Genomic DNA, 19584 nt, shown 5'->3' with positions numbered 1-19584 from the left:
TAGAGGCTCATTATAAACATTTTAATAATTTAGTTTCATAATTTGTAAGACATGAAAGCTTTTGGGATTCTCTCATTCTAGATGTAGCAACTGTTATCATTTGAATGTATATTCTTTCAGTTGTTTTCCAAACAAATATTAACATATATAGGTGTGTATGAATACATGTATGTATTGTTTTAACAAAAATTGAAACATACCCATATGTGGTCCTAAAATACGACCTTTTGTTTTACTAGGATATCTTGGGCATCTTTTGTTGTCAGTACATATGTTAAAATTTCCTATTTTAGGGAGGATCGGGAATTCGGGTTTTCACATGAAAATTTGAGCTATTTATTAGACATCCAAGTGAGATGCTGAGTAGGATATATAATTCTGGAGCTCGGGAGAAAGAACTACTGAGTATGAATAGTTTGTGATGGAAAGATTGAGTTCTCCCACACTCTAGCTCCCATTGCTTATGGGATTTATGAAAACAAGCTGAGAAATATGTCCTGCCATCCTGAAGGATTTGACTAAATAAAGAAGACATGAATAGGAAGGGTTAATTCCTTATTACAAAGAGAGCCAGGTTTATTTTTTATAACTGCTTACTGTCCTGCAAAATGCAGTTAAGCTCTATCCAGTAAAAAGAAGCCTAAGTCAGCTAAGAGTGCCATCCAGGGGAATCTCCTTTGGAATATAACTAAGGTATCTGTCTTTGCCACTTGCCTAGAACTTGGTACTCAAGATGCTTCAACTAATAAATGTGGAAACAAGATTTAGTCCAAGTTTGTTTGTTTTAAATTCTATTACATAGAGCTTTCACTTTGTAGCTCTTTTGAATTTATGATGGTATAGAGAAATAAATAAAATAAACTGCCTAATGACTCTAGAAAAGAAAATTTAATAAACCTGCTGGAGTTGCTTAACCCTGGGATGAATACCTTTGCAAGCATTCAACACAATTTTTCTAACACCTGAACTCTCCATATAGCATAAAGACCCAATTATAGTCCCTGGGAATGAATCTTTTTTAAACCAGTAGTGAAAGCGAAGACCTTTTTTGTGTGTGGTAAAAATTAAGTGAATAGTTGTTTAAAATTAGTGAAAAAAGGACAGCCAAAATAAGCGCGCGCGCGCGCACACACACACACACACACACACACACACTTTTTGCTGTAATAAGTCCTCCTCAATTAAACTGGAAAAGATCATCTTGGCAATTTTAAGATATTACTCCATCAATAACTCATTAGAACTTATTCTTACAAGTGAAGATGTTGAATATAGAGTAATGGTTACATCTAATGAATTAAGAAACTGAGCCTCCAAGTTATGACTGGCCTAAAGTAGCTTTGTTAGTGAAGTGTGGAACTTTTCTAACAACCTTAGATTTCTGGAGTGTAAATGGAAAATTATAATTACTTGAGATAGAATATTGCTGTGATGATCACATGTAACTATACAATATAGAAAAAGCTCCTTGAAAACTATATATTGTTATTTGTATTTTATTATTATCATTGATTAAGGGAGGAATTTATCCACTGGTCAGCATAACTACTGAATTTGTGATGCTACACGTAGAGATATAACAGAAAAAAAGAATGTTTGCATAAGAATAACTTCTTTCAGTTAGAAGATAGGAGGAATACTTTAGTTAATTGATGTCATCAGTGATTTCGGATGGTGGTTAGTGGCAACAAATGATTATTTATTTCCCTAAGAAAACCTGCCTCTTCCCTATTACTATTCTGAAGAAATAAGATTAGAATATAAATAGATCATTAACAAATAAGTGATACTTAATACAAGAGCAAGTTAAATAAAAATCACAATACGTCAACATATGAAGAATCTGAAAATTATTTTAGGCTCATTTTTCCTAATATTAGTTTCAGAACTAGGGTTTACTAATGAAAATTATACATTAGTTAGTAAATGTAGTGATCGTTAGCCTAAAGTCAAGAAAGGTTGCATAAATGTCTAAGGGAGATAAAAAAACACTCACTTCTACATAATATTAATTTATAATTCATAATTATAACAACCTGTTTCTTAAAAAATATACAATTTGGCTTAAAATCAAAATAAGACCTTCCAGTTCAATGTGTCATGAATTAAGACCTTACCTAAGCAGATGTCCATCTTACTGAAATCAAGAAAAAAAGTTATGATGTTATAAACAATATCTAGTAAATTTTCTCAAAGCTTTCTTAACTCTTATTTGTGTAAACCCTTAAATATTTGTCAATTAAGATTAAACAAAGCTGCTGAGGAATATTTTGTCTACTTTTTTACCTTTGGCCCTATGTGAGAGTTGCTTCTGTATTTTGAGAGCCTCCTTTATTCTATAAAGAATGTCTTATATTTTCCCCTTCCACTCATGCTTTTTAGAATGTTTCCATTAATCTTTTTTAAACATCAGATAATTTGCTCAATACTTATGGTCAAATTATTACAGCTGCTTAATTTTTAACTAATACAGTGACCTCCTTTTGCTTATTCTAGCACTAGACTGGAAATTTATTTATTTTTATTATGGTATTCTGTTCCTTTTAAATTGGCTCACGCATAGTTTAAAAGTTAACATTTTAAAATAATATTTAAAAAATAATAATTTTCTTATCTTTCCCTAATTGAATCCTTTACTCCAGTCAGTTTAGTCTTCTTGGTGTTATTTTACCCTCATGATATTTCCTCTGCTTATAATGGCTCCCTGCATCCTCTTTCAAAACATAGTTCCTGCCTTGACTATTCTATGAAGACTTTGTAAATCCACTTGAGCTTATACCACATCATTTTTCCAAGAAGTATACCCTACCTCTCATTTCCTAATCTTATTTTCCTACTAAGTTATAAACTGATTTAGGTACTAACAATAATATTTTTATTTCCTCCAATGACTATTTTTAGTGTCTGGGACATATTAGTTTAGGTTCATAATAAATGTGCATTAATTTTTGTGATGATATTAACTGCATTTTTAGGAAAAATGTAGGGAAAAAATCTAGCAGCAAGAGAACAATGAGGCTAGAAACAGATGAAAGAACACTTTTTAAACAACCACATTAGAACCATGCCAACATAATCATGGCACAGTAGGGGCTTATTTTTTATCTTCCCAGTTTAGAAGCCTTATGTGTGCACCAGTTACTGCTACACATTTTTTAAAATAAGCCTCTTGTCAAGCATTATGCCACATTCAGTCTTACATAACATGACAAGTTGCATTTTTCCACTTATATTACTATATTTTTGGACGTAGCAATATAAGTACATCTAAATTAAAATTTCTAATGGAAATGGAAAAACTAAATAAAAATCCAACAATGTTTTTGACGTTAAAAAATACTGTATAGATGTAAATATGTAACTGTATGAGAAAATACAGATAAGTGATGAAGGATTTTGTTGTTGTTTGCACTATTTTATTCAGAATATTTTATTTTCTTTTTAAAAATTGTCTTTAAGAAAATAAGCTTTTTTAAAAAATACATTTTGAAGTATAATTGTGAAAATGAAGATAAATTACTTGATGTATGCACCATTAATCTTACCTTTGATGATGGTTTTTCCATTGTATGGAGCATTATTTTGTTCTTCACTTTTGGAGTTTGGGATTTATATAGAAGGGCAGTAAGAGAATTCTCCAATAAATTTCAGGAAAACTTCAAAAGTTATGTTCACGCCAAAGCTACCTTCTCTCATTCCGCCTTTCCTACTATCGTATTTATTGGTCAATCTTTCTGATTCTCATTTTTATTGTTTTTTATTTCTTTTTCCTTTCCCCTTATACTGCTATTCCTAGTAATTCCTTCCACTTATGATTTCTCTTCTGGCCTTACATCCAGGAAAAATGGGGCAAATAGAAGCTATCTTATGGAAGAACTTTACTATTTCTTAATCTATTCTTTATTAATACTAAGTGATCACTAAGTTCAAAGCAGAATGTCTAACATTCAATTATCTTATATAAAGTAAATATCAATCCTTTTAATATGCCTTTTAAGTTTTACTCTCTATTAAAAAAAACAGATTTTTTTAAATTACAAATTTATTTACCAACAATTTTCTCATATAAGCTGGTTCCCAAAAATATGACAGTAATAATGAAGAAAATTTCGACTTTAAGCAGACATGTATTGAATTCCAATATTCCATCACCTTAGAAAGAATTCTAGGTATATACATGATATGTAAAGGTGTTTTCCATGTGGAAACACCAGAGACAGTTTAAAAACTATTGGTTCTGAAATATGTTGATTTCAAGATTGTCTTCATCAATTATAGTGACATCTTTTAAATTAGGTGTTTGATGGAACTCAATTTTAATGTTCTTTTAATGTATTTTGATAATGTATTTATGAACTTTTGTATTGATTGACTCTTTTTGGAGACTTACTAAATTTATCATCAGAGCTGCTTAGAAATGACTTTAGTGAGCTCAAGGTAATACTAAAGGTGTTTCTTTCCATATTGATTAACATTAACAGCCTGTTATTTGAGTCAAATTTGTAAATATTACTCCTTAATATGCAAATTTATTTTTTCATTACTGATGCAGAGCAAAGAAAGCCAAAAGGGTAGCAAACACTAACATTTTGCCTCTAAGTGCTCATGGATATCAAATAAATGAGGTTTTGCTATTGATTGTCTTTGGCCTACATTATCTGCACAGGAACTATTAAGGAGGTTTTTCCATCTTCCTTTCATGCCTCATTTTCTCATACTATCTAATGAAGAGCTTCACTTAAACAATAATGTGCTACTCTCCCAAAAGTACATTTTTATAGCACTAAAAAGCAATACTAGTGTATCAAGGACTGTTTTTACTACTACATTTATTGGCTTGTTGCACTGTATAAAATTACAAAATATTCTAGAGTTGAATGACATTATTAGTTCTTTTTAATTTATTATTTTAAAATTTATTTTGTCAATCCAAACATGCTGAATAACAGACATAATATTCACATAATTGTGTGATACTCTTAAACACTCTAAAAAGGTTTTTTTTTCCTGCATGAGAGTTAAGTGATAAATATGTGTAAAATATATTTTCATGTTTTGACAAACTGAGTTTACTTAAGGTCCCCTCAGATATTCATGAATGAGCATTTGAGTGGTAAACATTGAATTTCATTAGAAATATCTGGCTCGAAATAATAGTGTTTGAATCTTCAATTGTTGAAACCAGAGGAATCAATGAAATCATTCGGGATAATGGTGTAGCAAGAGAGAAGAAGTCAAAGGTGGAATATTGAAACATTGTTTTATAAGGAGGAGAATAAACAAATGCATGAGAGATCAGGTAGGTAGAGGATACAGATTAGAGGGTGTTGTCATGGAAATCTAAGGAAGAAAATCCATGGAAAGAGAGTATAAGGTGCCACATGAATTTTTGTTGTTGTTGTTTGTGTGTTTGTTTCAGTGCTTCTCTCATCTTAAGACCTGGAAATTACAGATATGATTGCATATTATCGACCTTTTCCTTCCTTCCTCCCTTCCTTCCTTCCCTTCCTTCCTTCCTTCCTTCTTTTCATATTCTCTCTCTCTGATTTTGCTACTTGATCAGAAAAATTATATTTCACTTTAATCTCATTTTACTCAAAAGGTCATATAGTTAAGTATCAATTTACTTTTCATTTGTAAATTTTTATGCATTCTAAATCCATAGGTAAATAGATAAAACATATGGACTGTACAACAGAATATTAGGTACAAATTTCTGGTGAATAGTTTATCAAGTATCAGCTAGTAAGGGTATCAACTATGTGTAGGATGTGGGTATGTATGTTTCTTATGTATGCTTCTTGCAAATAGCATAAAAGTAGACAGTTGAATTTTCTTTATTCTGCATTTCCTTCCCTAAATTGATAGTTTCTGGTTTTTAATAGAAAAACTTAACAAATGCACATTCACATTAGCATGCTTGTTGATATTTTTAGACTTACTTTTGGTACCTTAACTGATTTTTTTTTTTAACTTGCTATGCTTCCATTTAATTTCTCTTTTCCCCCTTTGGTTTTGTTAGATTGAGTGTTCTTTGCTGTTTATTTATTTTTATTAGTTTACAATTTATTCATCTTACTTTCACTCTTTAGTTGTAGTGATTTTTATGATTTTGCTAAACTTAACATTTTTATTTTTCCACCAAAACCTATAATTAATTTGTATTTAGATCCACATTCAAGCAAGTCAAGAAACTCAGCATGCTTTCTTCTTTCTCTCAGATTTGAAACAGGTTAGCCAAATTATCTATCCATTTTTGTTCTAAATCAAATACCCCATGAATCTATAGTTCTAGGATTTATAGTTTTTTGTTATATATTTTGGTTGAGTAATTTTTCAAATAAGTCACATATAAATTATTTATATTACTAAATCTACTTACTCTGAAATGGCTAGCAAAGTTTCAAGAGTGAGCAGATGGTAGGTACTACATTTCCCAATACATCTCAACAATTTTACTATCACATCTTCATTAGATGGCTGTGGTAAGCTAAACCAAATGCCTACCCAATATCTAGTCTCACTTCTCATCTTTACTAACAGAACCCTATTATTGATTTTGGAAACAATGTGTCAACCATGAATACTTTCTTCCCTGGATCTACTGGCAATGAAAATTGACCATGTGTTGCATTCTGGTAAAAAAAAAAAAAAAAGTAAATGAAAATACTAACAAACACAAAATTCTATATAGAGAAATCTTTTACCCTTCTCTTTTGATAATTCTCTTTCTGGCTGTCTAGAAATGTAAATCATTGTTTGGAAATATTATAGGACAAAGACCACAAACTAAGGACTAGAATCAGGAGGATAGAGGATGCTTGTGTCCTTAAAGTCATACATCTTTGTTTTAAAGGCATGCATCTTTGTTTTATTTTATTATTATTATTTTTTTAGGCAAGGCAACTCTTGGTTGACCACACAGATTGCAAGGAACTTGTCATCTTACAATCCCTTATATTTTTTATTTTTATTTTTTATGCCTACAGCACCTGATCTTCCTCGGTGGTGTCCCATCCAAGTATTAATCAGGCCCGACCCTCCTTAACTCCCAAGATCAGATGGAATCAGGCTTGTTCAGGGTAGCATGGCTGTAGATTTAAGGACATACATCTTTGAGCATCTCAACCAAACCAGGAATTGGAGAAAAATAGGTCCCTGTTTGTCAGAGTTGTTTGGCTTTTCAATTTTTGTAGCAAGTCCAATGCAATGGGCTTATATTTATGTAAATTTATAAAACTAGGCAAGTTGCAGTGATTTATAGAGTTACTCAATGTTGAGGTGGTTCACTACTTGTTTCTTTTAGGAGTCCTTTGTGGGTTGGCATTTATTTTCTTCTTTTTTTCCAGTAAAGGTGGAGGACCTTTTCAAGCATTCTGTGTAGTAGCAATATTAAGAGTCCCTCTGGATACTAGTTGGAATTCAGACGCATTGATTTTTAGGGATCTCTTTAGTTGAGGCCATCACACACATCTCTAATGGAGGAGATAGTTAACAGCTGTCAATATATCAGGTATTAGAAGAACTTTAGAAGACACCCAAAATGATTTCTAAAGCTTTATTTTTAAAACAACAAAATTAGAGCTTGACAGGACTGTTTGATGTTTTATTGTAACCTAAAGCTACATCATGCAGCTCCAAAATGCCAATAGTATAATCTTCATGACATCATTTATATTGTACCCTTCCCTACTTTGCAGTAATTTTGAATTCTTTCTAAAAATGTGCTCCAGGCCAGCACAAAGCTTTCAAGTTCTCAACATTTGAGTTAATATTATATGTTGTTGTTAATACTTTGTTTTGCATAGTGAGTTTTCCTCCTCGAAATAGTAGAATTGGGAGACTGGATAGTTCAGACAGATTGATGAAACATTGTTTCCTTATCACATTCATTCTAACAGGCTCATGTGAAATATTTAGTTTTGTGTAGAAAATTCCTGCCACATCTGTTTCCACTAAGAGTCATAGGAGAGTTAAAACTGAAATTTTGAAATCTGATGTAAAAATTTTTTAAAGTTATCATTTGCAACAACACTAGGTACCACCTATACCATAATGCCCATGAGAAATTCTGCATAGAGCTTAGTAACAGAAAAAAAAAAACAACAAAAAAAAAAACTGTCTCCTCTTGTACTGTGTATATACTCATTTGCCAACAGTAACAGTAATATGATCTTTTTTCTTCAGTTTCCCTTTTTGCTTTAGCTATCAGGAACTCCAGAGCCAAGATTAATGCATAATCCATGCAAGTGAATTTAACTCATAATATAGCAGTACTATCTTCCTCTTGTTGTAGTTCTAATCCCTCTTTAGATTCTTATTTTATTAATTTTACTACAGGTATCTATTTTATAAATTTCCTAAATCTCCTGTGGAACCAAGTGGAGTATAAATAAATCATACTTTAAAAATTAATGATCATTGTTCTAGCAGATTTAGATGTGCTACAGTTGTTTAAGCATGACACAGGTTTCTATTTGATCTTAAATGTTTGATTTCATTTTATTTTAAAGTTAGTACATAAACATCGATAAAATATAGAAGTCAAATAATTTCAAAGAATGCATAATAAAAAGTATTCTCACTCTCACCCTGAGTTCAACAGAATATTGACCCTCCAAAAATGCTCATCTTCCAATTGCCAAAACTTGTAAATGTTACCTTATTTGGTAAAAGAGACTTTGTAGATGTAAGTTAAGGATTTTGTGATGGGGAGATAATCCTGTATTATATAGGTAGGCCCAGCATAATGACAAAGATCCATATAAGAGGAATAAAGGAATATCAGATAGATGAGGAGGCAGTGTAACTATGGAAGTAGAGACTGAAGCAATGTGGCTAAAAGCCATAGAATGTCAGAAGCCACTAGAAGCTTGAAGGGAAAAAGAATGGCTTCTCCACTGAAGTCTCCATAAGGAATTGATTTGGTTGACACTTTAATTGAAGCTGTATAAGATTAATGTCAGACATCTTACCTCCAGAACTGTAGAGAGTAAATTTGTGTTGTTTTAAGCACGAGTCTATAATATTCTGTTACACTGGCAAAAGGAAACTAATGCATATTCCATTTTACTCCTCCAAAGTTAACCATTGCAAAGAATTTCTCCTGTATCCTTCAAGAAATTTTCTGTGCATATACAACCATAATCATATCACAGACAAATGAGTTCATACTACGTACATTGTTTTCTGTTTACTTTAGATGGATTTGTGTGTTTTTCCCTCAGGTTTTTGCAAAGTAACCAAAAATATTTACAGTTAACTTTTTAAAATATACATCTTTAAATATGTATGAGAGCCCTATCTGTAGAAAGATTTTCTTGAAGTAGAATTATTAGATTATAGGTTATGAACAATCCCTGGTGCCTTTGTGAAATATTGTCCTTCGAGAAGGTTGAACCAATTTATACAATTTAGGATTGTTTGAGAATGCCATTTCTTTCCACCCTAGTGAATACCATCAGGGTGGTGATCTTTAAGATATAGGTTTTATATTGACCTTAGTTTGTGTTTCTTAGTCTAAGAGTATTTCGTTATGTCTATTGTCATGTACATGAATAGGTTGAATTAATTCCAGATTAGCTTTATGGAAGCTATTATGGTGGAAAAAGTCGCTTCTAGTTCTGGCAACATCACTAGATATATGACTTAGGGCAAATTACTTAACCCAGTTACTCACAAACCTAACTTCCTATTAGACTTACCTGTAGGAGCTTTTAAAACGTGCATTCCTAGTTCATCCACCTTTACTTAATCAGAATTTCTTGTAGTGGAGATGGAAAAATTTGTTTGTTAACAAGCTCTTGTGCTGATTATTCTACCAGTAAGAAGCAGCCTATAGAATGAATTTGGGAACTACTGACAGTATTTCTAAGCCTTGCTTTGTTTTATGTTTTGTTTTTGTTTTTAAATTCCTGCATTATAAGCTTGTCTTGCCCTCAGGTTATGATGGAACTTCAGAGTTACTTGTTCCCTTGGGTCTGATTTACATGTAGAGTCTTTAGCCATCTTACTGAGAAGGGATTTGAAAGCAGCATACTTCGTACAACTGTGTGCCAATCAAAACCTTTGCTGACTACTTTGATGCCAAGACTAAATTCAGTGCTTTCTTGAGCATTGACTTTATTTTAGTTATCTTGCCTTATATTTGAATATTAAGAGTGTGGGAAGGATTTTGTCAATCTAGAAATGGCCAAACATATTGGGCTAATTACCCTTTTGCACCTTTAGATTTTTAAAGGGGCTGAACAGACAAAGGACAATATGAAATAGAAAAGTATATTTTACTTTATTATTAATTTTGAGTCCAGGCATAAGAGAAAATTTCTCAACAGATCACCTGATAGCCCTGTAACATACTCACCCAGAATAGTCAAATTATCCACTTCCTATGTCAAACACACTTGCTGATGCTCGGGGCACACAATATTCTCAGCCAGAGTCACTCTCTAACACACACAAGCATTTCTGCTCCCACCAGAGCTGTTATGTTTGATCAAAAACCTTTAGATGTTAGCTGTTTTTATTACTGATTTTATATAATTTACTTAAACTTTCTATATTAAAGAAATAAATGCATATGAGAAAATTTAAAAAGCAGTGGTTATTAAAACTAAATTGAATGCTTTGAAAAACGACATATATGTAAATTATGTTCATTTGCTGATTATTTTTATTTATCGAAGGCATATTCACTTCTCAAATTTTGGAGAAAGAACTAAATTCATTTCTATAAATATTGATCTACTCATTGGAATACCAAAATTTCTTACATAAACTACATCCATACACCTTTTCTGACCTCCCTGAACCTCAGTCTTATTAGCTAACTAATGTCTTTAAAAGGAGAAACTCAAAGCAAAACATGAGAAGAGATAGGAGAATGAAAGTTAGGCCTATTTTCAAAGAGTAGGCCCTTCACCAACTTACACACAATATTAAAAGAAAGAAGAAATTATAGAAGAAATCTATATAATTTATCAAGCATGACATCTTAAAGCAAATGGTTATAATCATTTATAAATATTACCCAATCAGTATCCTAAAAATTAGTGGTAGAGTGTGGAAAGAAGTAAGGTGTGAATTTCTCTTTTTTACTACATACACGTTATTAGAATATAAGCTCTGTTGATGACCAGGGTGATTCCTTCCAACATCTTTACATTCCAAACTTTCCTTAAACTTAGATATTAATAGATGTTGGTTAAATAAATGTAGGAGAAGAAAAATAAGTTTTCCTCTACCATTATAGGTTCTTAGCTGACACTCCCTGCAATAAAAGACACATAACAAGAGAAAAACAAACAGAAGCTTAATAACATGTATACCTCTTGTTAAAAAACATAATTTGACTGAGTAAACTGGAAGATCTAACTGACTTTACTCAATGATTTTTGAGCCAGACAGCACCCCATCTAGCAAATAAGAACTCCAAGAAGCTCTACACAAGACTTTTTAGGAAGAAGGGGATTGTCAGGAGCTAAGTAACAAAGAGCAGGTTGTTTCAAGCAAAGTTACCTTCCTTTAGGGCAAGGCAGTGGGTCTATCAGGAAGATTACCTCAACTAGTGTTGACTAGGAAATTCCATATTCACAGGTTAAGATTACATTCCTGGGAGAGCATAAAACTGCAATTAGATTTGGTATTAAGTCTTGGTTTGGTGATGTGAGTTTAGCACAAGTGACTCCATTTTGGGCCTCTTGTCTCTTTTTTTAACACTCCTGTATTTATGGGAGATATACAAGAAAACTGAGTAACTGCCCCAAATAGCTCAAGCCTTTCACCTTCGATATCATCTTAAAAAAAAAAAAAAAAAAAAAAAAAAAAAAAAAAAAAGATGTTACGTGTGTGTATGTGTGAGGAGGCAGTGGACTCTGGGAGACATGAGGGAGTCATGGCAGGTTACCTGTCAAAGCATAGTAAACAAGGATATGATTTTTATGTAGATTTAAGCCTTTGCCTTTTCCATTGATAACAGTTTCTAGAGATTTAAGAGTTATCTTCTTGATACAGAGAAAGAGATGCTCTTACAAATGGAGATTTTCATTATAAATGTAAATGTATCTTACAGAAGAATAACTTCTATTTGGTTTTCTTAGCTTCTCTTGTGTCTGCTATCTACCAAAAATAATCAGCCCAAAATAATCAATGTGCCAAAGAAGCACTTTGGGGTGGAGGTATATTTTGTTCCCCTTCAAAAACAAAATAATTTATTTTAAAACATTTTAGAAACTGTAAAACACTACAATATACAATTTATACTGTAGAACATAAGGTATTTATTTATTGGTCAAACATATAGAGAACAACTTTTACCACCCCTGATTCACCATCAGATAATTCAAGGACAGAAAATAGTATGATTAACTCAGACATAATTACAATTTAATTTGGGATTGTGATTTGGTAAGGCATCTAGGATAACATCTGATAAGATGCCTCTGATCTCTAGAAAAAATTCTCTCTAGAGAAATATTTTACTGAGAAATGCCTAAGTTTTATCCCTGGGATACTACTACTACTGCTGCTGCTGCTGCTGCTACTACTACTACTACTACTACTACTACTACTACTACTACTACTACTACTACAAAGATATTTGCAAAAGTAAAATTTACTATGGCTTACTCATTCTGTGTAACTTAGTACTGTGTAACACCTCATTTGATTCCCATTACTTTATGAAGTAGATACTCTTGCTTTCCTTATTTTGCAAGTGAGGAGATGTTGGCATAATGCAAAATAACCTGCTCCATATATAACCAATTAAAGGTGGTGCTGAGGTTTTAACTCAGTGTTTCACTACTAGTGTTTTTACTACTAAACTATATTGTGCTGCCTTAACTATTTTAGAATATATTACTTTGGATAATCCTGTTAAGGAGTTGAATCTGTTTACAATATTATTTAATTAGTAAATAAGTAATTTTAATTCTTCAGGGCAGTGTCTACAATATTAGTAAGTTTATATTCATTGACTTAAAGTACCTGAAAAACAAGTTTCTTAGAAACCAAATAGTATGATTAGGATAATATAGAAACAGGAACTGCCATCATAGATCACACTACTGGTCCATCTAGCCCAATATTCTTTGCAAAAAGTTCCATAAAAGGGTGACTTAAAGCAGAAAGAGGAGTAAAATATGTTTTCAAAATAGTTCTAAATTTTTGTAAGTAGTTCATTCCTTCAACTAAGGTTTTAAAATATTATTCTATTTGCTTATACTTTTCATCCATGAATATTGGCTAGTGATAGCAGATTTAACTGAAGTATTCCTTGTTTTCACATTTAGTTTGAGCACTAAGGTTTAGAGAGGGAGAGGTATTTTGTTTTTGTTTTTGTTTTTGTTTGTTTTTTGGTTTAGGCCCTCCCCCTTTTTTTTTTTTTTACCAAAGCCTTTCCTCATAAATACTGGATATCAAACTCTCTTCTTGATGTCTTTTCAAATTTCTAGAGGCACTCCTGAATATTTGTCAAGTTTTAAAAGCTCAAAAACTTTAAGAGTTCATACTGATATTAACTGGTATATTTCAGTATCCCTAATTCTTATTCTTATGTCTCATGTAACTATTCACTACTCAAAACCACACCCTTGGAAAAGATAGAAGAAAGTTTTGTCCTAGTAAAATGATACCATTTGGCTTGGTAAGAAAAAAATGTGTGTGTATGCAAAAAAGATGTCTATTGGGCCATACTTTAAGAGTATAAAATTTAGACCATGTGTTTGAATATACTTTGGAGCCTTTTAAGTAAGATTAATAGTTAATTTTTCTCTGTCTTGTTTGTTTTTAAATCTATATTCTGTGTGTCATATTAACAGCTAAGAAGCCTCATCAAAAAGCTAACCTGTATTGACTGAGAACATCTTGGTAAATTAAGCTGCAAAAAAATCTCATAATTTCCCTCCCTATTTAATGAGTTTGGGTGCATGACTACAGCAGCAGTATTTAACATGTATGTCATATCATCAATAAATTAGGATCAAATATGAATATAGCTAACTGCATTCCCAGACCTGAGGTGTCACAGTACAGAAAAAATTAAGATTTATACAGTTGCTTTTTTTTTGTCTTTTTGTGGATATATTATGGATATTGTGTACTCATTCTTCCACTGGGCAATTTCCTATTTCCCACACATTCTATGTAAGTTGAGAGGGAGCAGAGGTATTTCATGAGAAGATTAATTATATTAAATTAGCTCTCATAAATTTGGCTTTCAAATATTTTTAGACAAATTTCCTTAAAAATTTCTGTGTAATAATTATTATGTATATGGCCCAAACCTTATTTAGTTATTTCTAAAATAATAATATCAGGCTTGTTTAAATAGTATTGACCATGTTTCATGCATTCCATAAATACCTGATGATTAGAAATTGAAAATATCAACTTATTCTATAATGCAATCTCTAAATGCATTGCAGTTGTGAAAGATGCATACCAATAGAATATTTATCAAAAGTTTCCAATGTTCAGTAAACTCTTAGAAGACAGCCTGCAGAAAGCCACAGAGAATGAAACAAAGCTTTTTCCCTGCACCAAAGAGAACAGTGTCTGGTTCTACAATATTATCTCTTGGTTTAGTGACTAACTTAAATTTAGTCTGGGCTTTCTTCCATATAAAGCAGCACTCCACTTTTCTTTCTATAGTTTATTGTATGTACTTTGACATTTTTACTCTATATTTTCTTATTACACTGACTTGATGCTACTTTCCTCTGGATCTGCCTCCTTCTTTTCTGGTTGGAACTGAGCATGTTAATGGTTTCTCTACTTGTCTCAACTAAGTCAGTACCCTTAATACAGAGAATACTAGCACCATACAAAATAAAATCTGGCTCTAAGTTCCAAGTCCTCAGGGAATGACTATAAGCTCTGTCTCCTGCTCAAAGATTATAATTTTATTTTATTTTTATTTAAAAAAAAATCAATTTAGTGTTTTGTTCCTTGGAACTTGGGGTTTCATTTCATAATTTAAGGGAGAATCAGCTCAAGATTTTTTTTTTTGACATTAATGTAGTATTTGGTTGGAGACTTAATATTGCCAGTACGATATTCAATATAAAAGGAGAAAATCTTCCATGCATAAGGGAATACACTTTAAAAACAGAAATCTAAGCAACAGGAAACAATACACACACACACAAATACACACATGCACACATGAGCAGACATATACATACATGCCTATATATGTATACATTTTTCCTTTTGAGGAGAAAAAGGGTTAAGGAAATTTCCAGGGATAATTTCTTGATTGCAATAAATGTAGTTTTTCATCAAATGACACAAAATATTTCTAATTTTTTTCAAACGTTATTATTCGGTAAATATTTACTGAGCACCTATTACTTTGCATTAGCTGTTTGAGACACACAAATTGCCAGACACTCTCATTCTCATTTTCTCCACTTGAATGTTAGAAATTTGTGCATAGAATCTTTTGCTTGTCACCACTGTACCTGCTTTCTTCAAGAAAATGATTTAGTTGAACAACAACTGGTGCTATAGTCAAGCAGATTGTGGGAAGAGGTTAGCAACAAGGCTCAATTCTGCTGGATTCCTAATCAGGTATCAGCTTTCCTCTTTCATATTAAATTGATATCTTTCCAGATGAACTGAAATTGATTCTGAAGGCTCCTGCTTTTCCTCCTGTCACAAAAGTTAGTCATTAAGAATTGTGTTAAAATTCTGGTCAACATGGCAAAGTAGATTAATGCTGTGCTGGCCTCCTCTCATAACCATGTAAGAATTACAACTAATCTATAGAACAGCCATCAATGAGAATCACCTGAACAGAAGTTCTATAACTGAATGGAAGTCTTGTAACTGATATACAGAAGAAGCTACAATAAGACTGGTAGGAGGGGCGAAGACAAAAAAATGAGCTGCTCCCACACCCATGTGTGGTGCTTGAGAATCAGGAGGAATATCTCAGCTATGGAGGTCCCACTGGAGGAGTGGGGGGAGGGGGTTCTGGCCCTATACTGGGCTTATCAGTCTGCAGCACTAGTGTCAGGAAGAGAAGGCTTCACAACTTCTGGCTGTGAAAATAAGAGGAGATTGTGGCTGAGTGAGACAAAGCGCTGTGTAATTTCAGGCACTCCTCCTAAAGGGCCCATACACAGACACACTCATTGATGGTCTCACTCACTTTGAGCTCCACCACTGGAGTAGCAGCTCAAAACATGCCAGAGACACATGGGGAGGAAGTAAATTGTGTGGCTTCAGGGAGAAGACTGTAGGAGCAGCTTTCTCTAGACAGAAATGTTGGCAGAATCCACTGTTTCTTTGTTGAGCTCCACCTCCTCCCAGCATAAAAATGCAGACCACTGCCATTTCTGAGTCTGTGTCAACCTGGCTAACATTGTTTGCCCTGGATTCCCTGAGATCCAACTGTGGGCCCACCCAGGCCACTCCCAGTGACTTTTTCATACAAATGGCCAGTCTTGGTACATGCTGTAGACTTTCTTAAAATTTCTCAAAGTTTCACAAACCTCAAACAAGTACCATCTGACATGAGCTTGCCCCATATTTCTTGATTAGGGGCCCCAAGCCCAACACTAGCAGTAACCAGCCTCAGTTCACAATTTAGCCCCTCCCAGGTACCTCCAAACCAAGAATGGGTGGAAGACATCTGAGGATTGCTTTATGGCTCATAACAGGTAGCCCTGGGTATGGTAGCTGAACTTGACCTGTGGTGGGGCCCTTCTCAGGAGGCCCTGGGGCCAGTAAGCCTGGTAGCTACTTGAGACTGTGTAGGAGCACTACCTGGCCACTTCCACAAACAACACACTCAAAAGGCATAATAGGTAAGTACTAGAGCCCTACCTAAGGGAATCCCGCTCTGTATGGTCAGTCTCTCACCAGCCAGTCCTCACAACCAATCAATCTCAGGGTCAATCCTTTCCAATGACAGCAAAGAGAAACCAAGGTTCAACTACAAAAAGAGGACACACTCAACCCACACAAAGAACACACAACTGGAGCAACCAGCTCAGATTAACAGGAAAACTGTGTCACTGGGTCTTACAAGACGCCAACTACATAAGACTACTCTACTAAGATTGGGAGCCATAACAGTTCTACCTTATACATAGAAACAAATGCAGAGAGGCAGCCAAAATGGGGTGACCAAGAAACATGTCCTGAATGACAGAACAGAACAAAGCTCCAGAAAAAGAACTAAAAAATGGAGATAAGCAATCTACTAGATGCAGAGTTTAAAACACGGGTTATAATTATGCTCAAAACTTTAATAAAGAGATAGGAAACATAAAAATGGAGATAGAGAACATTAAAAAGAACCAGTCAAAATGAAGACTGCAATCACTGAAATGAAGAATATATTAGAGGAAATCAACAGTAGATTACAAGAATAAGAGGATCAAATTAGTAATTTGAAAATAAGGTTGCAAAAAATATCTAATCAGAAAAGCAAAAAGAAAAAAATAATTCAAAAATATGAGACTACCTTAAGGGAGCCCTGGGACAACATCAAGCATACCAACATTCACATCATAGGAGTACCAGAAGGTGAAGAGAAAGAGCAAGGAATTGAAAAACTATGTCAAGAAGTAAAGAAAACTTTTCTAACCTGGTGAAGTAAACAAACCTACAAGCCCAGGAAGTTCAAAGAGTCCCAAACAAGAATCACACCAAGACACATAATTAAAATGCCAAAGGTTAAAAATGAAGAGAGAATCTTCAAAGCAGCAAGAGAAATGCAATTAATTAGCTACAAGGAAGCTCCCATAAGACTGTCAGCTAAAACTTTGCAGACCAGAAGGTATTGGCACAAAATATTCAAAGTGATAAAAAGTAAAGACCAACAACAAAGATTACTCTACTCAGCAAAGCTATCATTTAGAATTGAAGGACAGATAGCTTCCCAGAAAACAAAAAGCTAAAGGAATTCATCAATACCAAACCTGTATTACAAGAAATGTTAAATGTCCTTTTCAAGAAGAAGAGAAATAAATTTAAAAATATGAATGATGAAATGCAATAGCTACATACCTATGAACAATTAGTTTAAATGTAAATGAATTAATGCTCCAATCAAAAGACATAGGGTGGCTAAATGCATAAGAAAACAAGACCCTTAAACATGGTGTTTACAAGAGACTCACTTCAGATCCAAAGATACACCCTGACTGTAAGTAAGGGGATGAAAAAGAATATTTTATAAAAATGGAAATTAAAAAAAAAAGTTTGATGAGCGATGTTAATACCAGACAAAAAAAAAATTGCAAAACAAAGGCTATAACAAGAGTACTGTTATCACACTTCAGGTATTTATCCAAAGAAACCCAAAACACTACTTTGAAGAAACATATGAATTCAGATATTCATTATAACATAATTTATAATAGCCAAGATGCGGAAGCAACCTGGGTGTCTGCTAGTAGATGAATGGATAAAGAAGAGGTGGTACATGTATACAATGGAATATTACTCAGCCATAAGAAAATAAAATATTGTCACCTGCAACAACATCGCTGGACATAGAAGGTATTGTATTGAGTGGAGTAAGTCAGACAGAGAAAGACAAATGTTATATCATTTCACTTATATGTGGAATTTGGAGAACAGGATAAAGAGACAAACAAAGGAACAACAGAAACTAGTTCATAGGTACAGAGAGAATTTTAATGTTTGCCAGATTAGGAGTGAGAGGGATGGATGAAAAAGGGAGGGAATTAAAAGGTGAAAATTGGTAGTTTCGAAAATTCATGGGGATATAGATTATAGTATGGAGAATATAGTCAGTAGTATTGTAATAAGTATGGCGTCAGATGGTTACTGGATTTATCCTGATAATCACTTTACAAGTTATATAAATGTTTAATCAGTATGTTGTACACCTGACACTAATATAATATTGTATGTCAGCTATAATTGAAAAAAGTAAAAATACTAAAAAAAAAAAAATGAGTTGCATCACTTAGCTCCATGACTAAAGTCATGAAACCTCTATCATACTAGTTGACAAGAGTGCCGACAACAATCATTTTGCAGTAGAAGACTTTTAGAATTACCCCATTTAAAGCCAGATGACAACATGTGTGTGTGTGTGTGTGTGTGTGTGTGTGTGTGTATTTCCTGAATATATATTGCCAATCCCAAAAGTAGATATCAAGCCCTCTCCTGGTCTCAAATCTCCTGATATTTATGCTTACAATGTTGCACAGGCTTCATGATTAATTATTGTATTATGTTAATGAAACAAGGGGATGCTGAAATCCTGTTTATGTTTGGATGCTTATCCAGTGATTACATGTTTCAGGGTTGTTGTATGCAGTCACTACACCATTTCTAGAACTCTAAATAGAGGGTTCTTTATCTAAAAGCTTGGTCACTCTTGACAACTTTATAAGTATTCCCTTCTCCCAGCTATCAATATCCTACCTCATCAACTGTCCTATCTCTTTTCATCTCTCTCATGAAATATTTCCAATCTTATTGTTCCATATGATTTTTCCCTTTTTGAATTCCATTACCATTGTCATTGACAGTCATAATTTACTGTTTTGAATGTAATACCTTGTGTACCTAACAAGACTAAGTTCTTCAAGAGAA

The 19584-nt window shown here is 33.1% G+C and overlaps 1 protein-coding gene and 1 pseudogene across 18 annotated transcripts in view; one reads left to right on the top strand and one right to left on the bottom strand.

The window, feature by feature from the left end:
- The window catches only part of LINGO2 (leucine rich repeat and Ig domain containing 2), a 1061594-nt gene that overhangs the window by 596215 nt on the left and 445795 nt on the right, over positions 1-19584 (top strand). The gene's annotated exons all lie outside the window — the stretch shown is intronic.
- Positions 6981-7099, bottom strand: LOC118600701 (annotated as a pseudogene).

The sequence above is a fragment of the Rousettus aegyptiacus genome, unplaced genomic scaffold (genome assembly GCF_014176215.1).
Source record: "Rousettus aegyptiacus isolate mRouAeg1 unplaced genomic scaffold, mRouAeg1.p scaffold_m13_p_3, whole genome shotgun sequence".
NCBI classification, from domain to species: Eukaryota; Metazoa; Chordata; class Mammalia; order Chiroptera; family Pteropodidae; genus Rousettus; species Rousettus aegyptiacus.
Note: the sequence above shows the minus strand (reverse complement) of the source record. Positions and strands in the feature narration are given on the sequence as shown.